Raw genomic sequence first — 8,937 nt, forward strand, 5'->3', positions numbered from 1 at the left:
TACATTTATTCAATTATGAAACGTTTCCATAACAATGGAATTTTTTTATTCCAAGTAATCCCCCCCCCCATCTCTCCATTTTATTTCTACGTCATAAAATTAAATTATAACTTTTTAAATTTGTATTGTCTAAAATTACAATAAACCATTGAAAATTAAACGACTGAATTTGAATCGTAAACAACAAAGTTTACCAATGGGTCGCACAATGAGAATATAAGGGAGTAGTACTAGCCCAAGAGGAGAAAAAAGGAAAATTTCACCCTAATTTTTGATTCCTTAATTTAAAATCAGGCATAATTACAAGTCAAAATTGATGAGTCTCCCAAGTATAGCCAGGGGGAAATAAAAAATGGTGACTGTTTCAAAATGTTAAAAATAATTCATTTTTTATTCGGAGCTCTATATCTTTACAACTATCAACAACAATAGAAAACCTAAGAGAGCATCATTTAAAGTGGAGTAAATTTGCTAAACTGTAAGCCACAATAGAGCTATTATTACGTTCATTATTTCTTTGTAAAAAGTAACATTTCATAAAAATGTTGTTTCGAACGTACTGAAATATCAGTAGTTAGTTAATTTATTTTGAGAAATCTATATCTCAGGAACTATGTGACGTACAGATGTCTACTAGCACTTAAAATTAAAGCTAGTTTAATGGTCTAATAAAGTAGCTTGTGACATTTATTTTCGTAGGAGTAGTAGTTTCCATGAAATTCGCTAAAATAAATTGATTTATAGTTACAAATGTTCATTTGCCAAATTTATATTCATATGTGAATATCATAAAAACTACTACCCCTACGAAGATAAGTGTCAAAGTACTTTTATAGTAAGTTAAATTTCCTTTATTTCGAGTGTTGACAGATATATGTGCGTCTTATGGCTCTGGAGATATATTTTTTTCAAAAATCCAACATTTTATACGAACAACTAGAAATTAACATTTTGTGAGTTTATTTTGTCAAATATAATGTCAAAACTACTACTCCTACAAAGATGAACAATATTAACTATTTTATAGTAAATTTAACTAGCTTTATTTTTAATGCAGATAGACTTCTTGCACCTACAATGGTTTCTGAAATAAAGTTTTTCATAAATCAAACTTATTGTCCGAACAACTATAAAACATTTTATTTTAAAAAGTATCATGAAAACTACTATTCCTACGAAGGTAAAGGCCATAAACTACATTACATTACAACTAGCTTTAATTTGAGTGCTAATAGACATCTGTACGTGGAATGGTTTTTGAGATACTTTAAATATTGCTCACTTAGGAAGTTCCTGAGATATAGATTTCTCAAAGAAATTAACTAGCTACTGATATTTTAGTACATTTATATGAAATGTTGCTTTTTTAAAACCTATATCTCGAGAAATATTGGACGTAAATAGCTCTATTAGGGCTAACATTTCAGCAAATTTACTCTTCTTTAAATAATGTTCTTTTAAATTTTCTAGTGTTATTAGTAGTTTTTAAGATATAGAGCTCCGAATGAAAATTAATTTTTTTTTAAAGGTTTTGAAACAGCCGCCATTTTTCATTCCCCCTATGTTTGTGTCCACAATATACTTTTGAATTACTGAACCCGATTACTATGCAGTTTTTTTTTTTTCAAAATTTTGCCTTTCTCCATCCGAAGGTTTAAAGATAATAATGAAATCCCAGAATTCTCAGGTAGAAAAAAATGTATGAACAAAATGAAGGAATTTTGGTTTGTAGCTCAGAATACGCTTTTTTTTCACAGTCATTGTACATCAAACTATTTGTCTCTTTCCGAGGAATAAGAAAAAAATATCACTGATTCCATTAAGCTATATTATATATACAGAAAATTATAAAAACATAATTTGGCTAAAGTAGGTCAACAAATTATTTTAGAAAAAATCATATTCGTTTTTAGTGTCCCCTCTAAATACTATTTTTTACAGAAATTAAAAATAAGAAATTTTTCATCTCGATTTATTCGGAGGATTTTTTTTATTCCAGTAACTTTTGTTCCTATAATGCGTTCATAACTCAACTTCATTTTATCCAATTCCTATGATAATAGAACCATTGGAAAGGTGAATGTCTCCTCTTTTAATCCACATCAACTAAATTTTAACGCACCTTATAAGAGCGAAATATGGGTTTTAAATAGAGAAAAAAAATTGAAACGTTTTATTTTATAATCATGAGAGATAGTTGACCGTGGATAATTTATACGAGGAGAAGAGGGTTGGGGATGTGGTCAAATGAAACACAAATGAAGTAACTTATTTAATCGTGCCAACGTTTCAGCTAAAGTTTCTAGCCTTCATCAGGGCTAAGAACAGAACAAGATAACAACCAATGAATATAGAAAATAAAAAATAAAATATAAACAAAATGAAATAAAGTAAATAATTGTACAGAATGGAATTAATAAAATGAAGTGATGAGAGAAGTGGAAAATAAAATGTATGCATAGGTAATTGAATAAGAAGGTAAAATAACATAGTAAAGGAAATAAAAAATGAAGTCGTATAATGCAAAGAAGCATGAATATATTAGTTATAAATAATTTAAAAATTAAAATATGGAAAGAAAAATAAAATTGAGTGAAAGAAAATATATGTAACCATAATAATTGATAAAGAGGCAAAATATAAGTCAAGTTTTGCAAAAGAAAATTTTGTTATATAATTTTATTTTATATCTCTGGTTCTGTTTTTGATTCCTTCGGTGTAGTTTATAAAGCCTTAAACCCCTCTCAAGTTTGGTGTAGATAGGTTATGAAGTGTTATTTCTATTTTTTTTTAAAACTTTTTTCATAAAATTTTTAAAAGTAATGATACAATTTTATGTAGCAAATATAAAATGGTGGGAGTACTTCTTGGAATGAGGTGGAATTACACATCTCTCATAACACACACACATATATATACATGCATGTGTGTGTAATGGGCTGAAATCTGCTCCCCCCTTGGCGAAATCCTTCCTACGCCCATGACGGTATGTACTCATGTCCAACCTCCAGATTTAACTTACACTCCAAAAAAAGGTTACTCAATTGATAACAGCTGACTGTGACTCCGGTCACGGACCCGGATCCAGGAATCAGCACAATTCCTCATCCACTGTAAAATCTCCCTCACCATCTATTATAGGGCCAACTGAAGAGAAAGAGTTTCTAGTCAAAGGATTGAGTTGTCACCATTTTGGCAGCTGGAGATTGAAGAAGCTCCAGGCCACAGTTGTCCTGGACACTTGCGGTCTGGACCACGCCTTCCAGTTCCGACAGTTGGACTTTGATGTCGCCGCCGATACAATGTGGTGTCCTAATCACTATCATCTCCTTCCGATCACTCGTATCAGGGCTTAATGGCTGTTTCATTATGTCCTACCAAACACTTCATGATCACTGCTCTAAATTCAAAAAATCTTATTTACTAACATCAAGATCATTTGTTGTTCGAAGATTTTTGGTAATGAATAATAACTGGCTTTGCCATTTTTTTCTGGAATATAACAACTTTGTTTTACTTATATAAGTCGATGTTAGTTGGATTCAACCTTCTAAAATAAATCTCGGCTTTTTGAGTTAGAAATGTTCTAACGTTTCTACCAATTGAATTCTCACACTGCCTTCCATACCTTTCGATAAACACCTGGTAGAACAATTCTTTTAGTCAAAAGTTGTTGATGTCTCCGAAAAAGCACATTTCCTAGCTCGATAAGGAATTAGGTTGCTCGTGGATAATAAATAATGGCCTTGATGGCCGCCGAGGCCTGGTGATGAGACCAACTCCCCACTCCAGGTCCTCAGGTAGACCCAACCCTGGGGCTACAGACTCACCCTCACTGTCCCCGCATACATTACCATCCTCTGGAGAACTCTTATTAGCTCCTCCACTTGACAGTCTTCAATCTCTCGCAAGACATAACCTGCTATTTTAGGAACCACACTACCTGTGGCAGTTTCCTTCCTCCTCATTATTCTTTTCTTCTTCCATTTGGTTCTTCCCATGCGTTACCTTCGTAAAATTGGAGCTTGCATGTGAACATGTGGATGACGGAATTTTTTCTCTCTCATCTCTTTCCTAAAGACCCACTGTGCCGAAATGAGATCAAAGCACCCAGGTATGGCGAAAATATTTTCAAAAAATTCTAGGCAAGTACCATCAAAGGACCTAAGCAGGGTTAACTAAAAAATCAATTATAAATAATATAATGTTGGTTGTTTTTATCATACTCTGGGAATGTGGTATAATTTAGCAATTGAGTAGTTTATACTCGCTGATATTAATTCAATGTTTCAAGTTATTTTAAAGGCTGGCCAATTTCTCTTAATCATTTTCTCCGCCTCAAATTAATGATCTACAAAAGTGTGCTGAGGCCAGCCCTGTTCTACGGAGCACATGCACCTATGCTGACCATCATAGATCTTCAGCGGCCAAGAGGCTACAACAGCTTCAGAGCGGTATTACTCAGACCTATAGTGAGACAGACTCACTTCAAAGAGCAACGATGGACCACATACATACGAATTCGAACTACCTCATTAATCGAAATACCTCGAACTCAAAATTTTTGACAGCCTTCATTACTGTACGTACCCATTATTTAGGTCACTGACTCCGACAGGACGGCCACAAAGATGGCAGACACACACAACAGACTAATACTCGACTCACTAGCCAGCCATCTCTTAAATTGCATTACCAGAATGCAAAAAAAGGGGTTACCTTCAACCCCTTTTTTTTCATCATGATTTCATCCCCACGCACCTATGGGGCTTAGAAGAAGAAAAAACGATTTCTATAACGGACGACCTTATTACATCAAACCTATTCCAAAGTTTTTATTTTTCTGTTGTTATAAAAATTCTTATTTTAGGATTTCTGGAAGTGGAAATAAGGAATATAAACTTTATTCCAGGCAAGAATAGAGCAATTTTTACTAAAAATAACGAAGCCGTGATGCAGTAGGGAAAGAGCAGGTGGTTCCGTTTTTCCCATTAAAATTATTTTTATTTTTCCTTTTTTCACCTTATTTTTCCATAAAATTCTTCATAGTTTATAGTTGCACGTTTTTAACTACTAATCAAAATATGAATAATTATTTCAAATAAAAAACTGAAGATATTATAATGAAAGGTTCTTCATTTAAATCCTGAGGACAAGACCTGGTTGATATAAAAGATCATTTAATGCTCCATCAATATGCCGAAATTGTAAGAACCCTTTTTAAAAAATGTGAAAAATCGGTTCTGTAAAGCATCACTTTTTCGAAAACGTTGCCTTCACACCCCAGACAATAATAAATATGTGTGTGTAATATACCCGCTTAAATATGTAATTTCAGTTTCGTAAAACATTTTGTTTTAGAGTTAGACTGTTCACAAAAAAAACAAAACATACTCACAAAATTTTGCTATAATTGGACTTAAGGCACCCCAAAACATGTATTTGCTTCGAAAACTCGAATTCGAAATTTTGCAGGATCGGAATGCTTCCCCTTAGTATACCTATATATATATTAAAGGGAATGGTGGAATCTTTGTCCACAATAAACTTTTCAATTAGTGGACCGTTTACGTGCTCTTTTTTTCAAAATAAACTTTTGAATTATATAGGGTATATATTGATTTTATTTTTTACTTCTCAACGGACATCAATAGAGCATTGAACTCAAACATTAACCATATGTACCGATCACTCTGCAGGTTTAACCTACTCAAACCTCAAGCATATTTAACATATAAGTTAAATTTAAAAAAAAAATAAGGTGCATCAGCCAACTAAGAGTAGGAAAACCCGGACCATATCAAACTACACCACGGAAACCATCACTTTCAAGGCAAACCAACTCTGTCCATTCTGCAAAAGTTATTTCAATAATATTTTGTACCACATCCTCCTACATTGTTCCACCTTTAAAGATAGACAATATATCTTAAAGCCACCCATATCCGTATCTTGCGACTTACAAAACATTGAAGATACATTGAACATTGATAGTGAAGCCAAATTGAACAGACTATATAATTACATTGTAAAAATATGTAATAAGTTCAATTTTATAAGTGACATATAAATACGATTATGTAAATAGTTTTCGAAAGCAATTAATATCTTTACTTATATTATGCTTTCGTTTATTTAAAATAATTCTCATTATTTTAAGGTAAATATAATCGAGTAATGAATATTATGTTAACAGTTGTGTATTATCCAGTCTGTTTTATTTTTTTTATTGTTTTGTTACAGAGAACTTGTTTTATCTTTTGGTTATTGTTTTTGTAATGGAGCACTGGACTCAGGTTTTGTTTTATAATTGTATATTGTGCTATGAATTCGTACAAGATTTAGTCTTTCACAAATAAAATAAAATCCAATCTATATTTATTTTATTGATGTTATCAAATCTTAATAATATTGTTTAATTTTGACTAAATACAATAATTTATACCAAATTATTAATTGTGTCCATTAAGTTTATAAACATCCTCAAATGTAGCAACAGCCGGGTCAGCTATTATTTCATACATAGGTAAGTGAAAATAAAAAGATAAATGAGTATAATATAATATTTTAAAGTTTATCTCGAAAAGAGCATGTAATTATGCTTCAAATAAATAATAAAGTTATAAAATTAATTAGTGAAGGTCCGTTGATAAATAATATTGTAAAACAAAAAAAACAGTTGAATCGGCTTAAAAAAAAAATTAAACAAATTAGAACACAAGATATAAAATTAAATATGTGATTTTTTTTTTCCGTATTTGAAATCCATATCTCGCTTATACGCTCCTATAAGGGCGATAAAAATAAAATATAAAAAAAAAACATTATATAATGGACGATTATATGAACAATAGTCACCCGAAGAAAAAAATAATCCCCCGAATAAATCGAGATAAAAAATTTCTAATTTTTAATTTTTGTTTGAAAAATGGTATTTGGTTCTCTAAAATGACGCTAAAAACGAATATGAAAAGCTCTTTTCTAATAAAAAATTTTCTGATCTACTTTACCCCGAACCAAATTATATGTTTTCATAATTTCTCGTAAATATAATATAGCCTTAATAGAATAAGTGTTCAATTTTGTTCATAACTTTTTTGCTACTTCAGAATTAGGCGATTCCATTATATTGGTGAAAGGGGACATTTTGAAAAAAAAAAACTGCAAGTCAATCGGTCCAGTATTGCAAAAGTTTATTGTGGACAATGATCCAACCTTTTACATATACTCGTATATAGATGTTTTTATTTATTTTTTTTAAAGTAGACAATATTTTGTTTCCAAAAACACCTAAGCGCAGTTGGTTAGTTACAGTTATCTAATTGGGAGCTGAAGAGCTGAGCAAAGATGCGCTGACTTAAGAAAACTCCCATTACTTGCACTATCACGAATACTTGCAACAAAAATGTTTTTTTTCCATCAATGATGATAATACCTCGTTAAGTTCCAACTTTATGCAACATCGACGCCATGACGGTTCGTGTCCCTGATCCGTAAATAAGTGGAAACGTTCGAAATAAGAAAGAGTTCGGCCGAGGAAAAGGTTAGCCGACCGAGCACGACAAAGGCGAAAACTCCTGGTCACGATTGGCCTATAAGGAACCAACTTTTGTTTACGAAATAAAAGAAAATTCAGAAACCTCTGTTAATCTTAGAGTACTAACTTGTTTCATATCCAAAGGTTTAGATAGATATGACAGCCACTAATGATTATAATTGAGGCATGGTAATCAGTAATCTTATAACGGTAAAAGAGGTCGTCTATACAAAGGGGTCTCATTGTATTATCACTTACCTATATACGGAATATATAGTAACAAAAATCATCGAGTGACTGTGCGAAATTTGGAATAGGAGTTTTCGAGGAAAGTTGAACGTTTTGAGGCCTCTCATTACAAATAAATGGTTCCTGTGTGTCTGTACAAAGCTGAAATTACAGATTTATAAAATCGATTTTACACATTTTTTTAAAAATGGCTCTTAAGATTTTGATTATTTGGAGCTCCGAATGTTGATCTTGTTGATGGTTTTTAATATCTACAAGAATTATCTAGCGGGCATTAGCGAGCTAATATTTAGTTAACTAAGGACAATTGCATAACTATTTACAAATTTAGGATAGTATTTTAATTAGTATACTAAATTAGTAGTTAGTTGAAATGCACAACGAAAAACTATTTTAGATATATATACATGACAACTAAAACTAATTAAAATTATCTTGAGCTCTTGAAAAAAAAAAAACTGGTAACTATTTCTTCAACCAAATTAGTGGTTACCATCATATATTAGGGTCCCTTATTAAGATTTTAGAGGCACTGAAAAAAAAAAAAAAAGAATCGATTTTATGATCACGCAACTGCCTTAAAATAAATCGATAAGAAAGGAGGTGATCATAAAATCGATTCTTTTATCATTCTCAACACCTCCGAAAACATACTAAGGGACCCCAATATGTCTGAAATTCGAAAAGTTAAAATAAATCTATTCGCTAGGCGCGTGATCAGCAAATCGATTTGATGTTGTTGATTGTTGCTTAAAGGCGTAAAACCCTCTGGTCATCAACGCCTATGGGATGATAAAAGTAAAAAAAAAATAAATAAATAAAATAAAATAAATAAAAAATAGAAAAATAAAAAAAATAGAAAAATAATTTAAAAAAAAAAATTAAATAAAAATCGAAGAGGAGTTATAGCAATCGATTTTATTTTTCATTTTCAGTGTATCTGAAATCTTATTAAGGAATCCCAATATATTAGGTTAACCACTAATAGGGTTAAAGAATTAGTTACCAGTTTTTTCAACAGCTAAAAATAATTTTAATTAGTTTTAGCTGTCACCAACTCTGATATTTGCTAAGTTTAAATGATGAATATATAAAAAAATCTTCCTCTAAAGTACTTTCAATTTTTTTTTTTATGTGGATTAATTAACCGT

At 31.2% G+C, this 8,937-nt stretch overlaps 1 protein-coding gene across 1 annotated transcript in view; it reads right to left on the reverse strand.

The window, feature by feature from the left end:
- The window catches only part of LOC106678557 (uncharacterized), a 54,557-nt gene that overhangs the window by 8,397 nt on the left and 37,223 nt on the right, over positions 1 to 8,937 (reverse strand). The gene's annotated exons all lie outside the window — the stretch shown is intronic.

Source organism: Halyomorpha halys, unplaced genomic scaffold (genome assembly GCF_000696795.3).
Source record: "Halyomorpha halys isolate HHAL.00 unplaced genomic scaffold, Hhal_1.1 Scaffold147.1, whole genome shotgun sequence".
NCBI classification, from domain to species: Eukaryota; Metazoa; Arthropoda; class Insecta; order Hemiptera; family Pentatomidae; genus Halyomorpha; species Halyomorpha halys.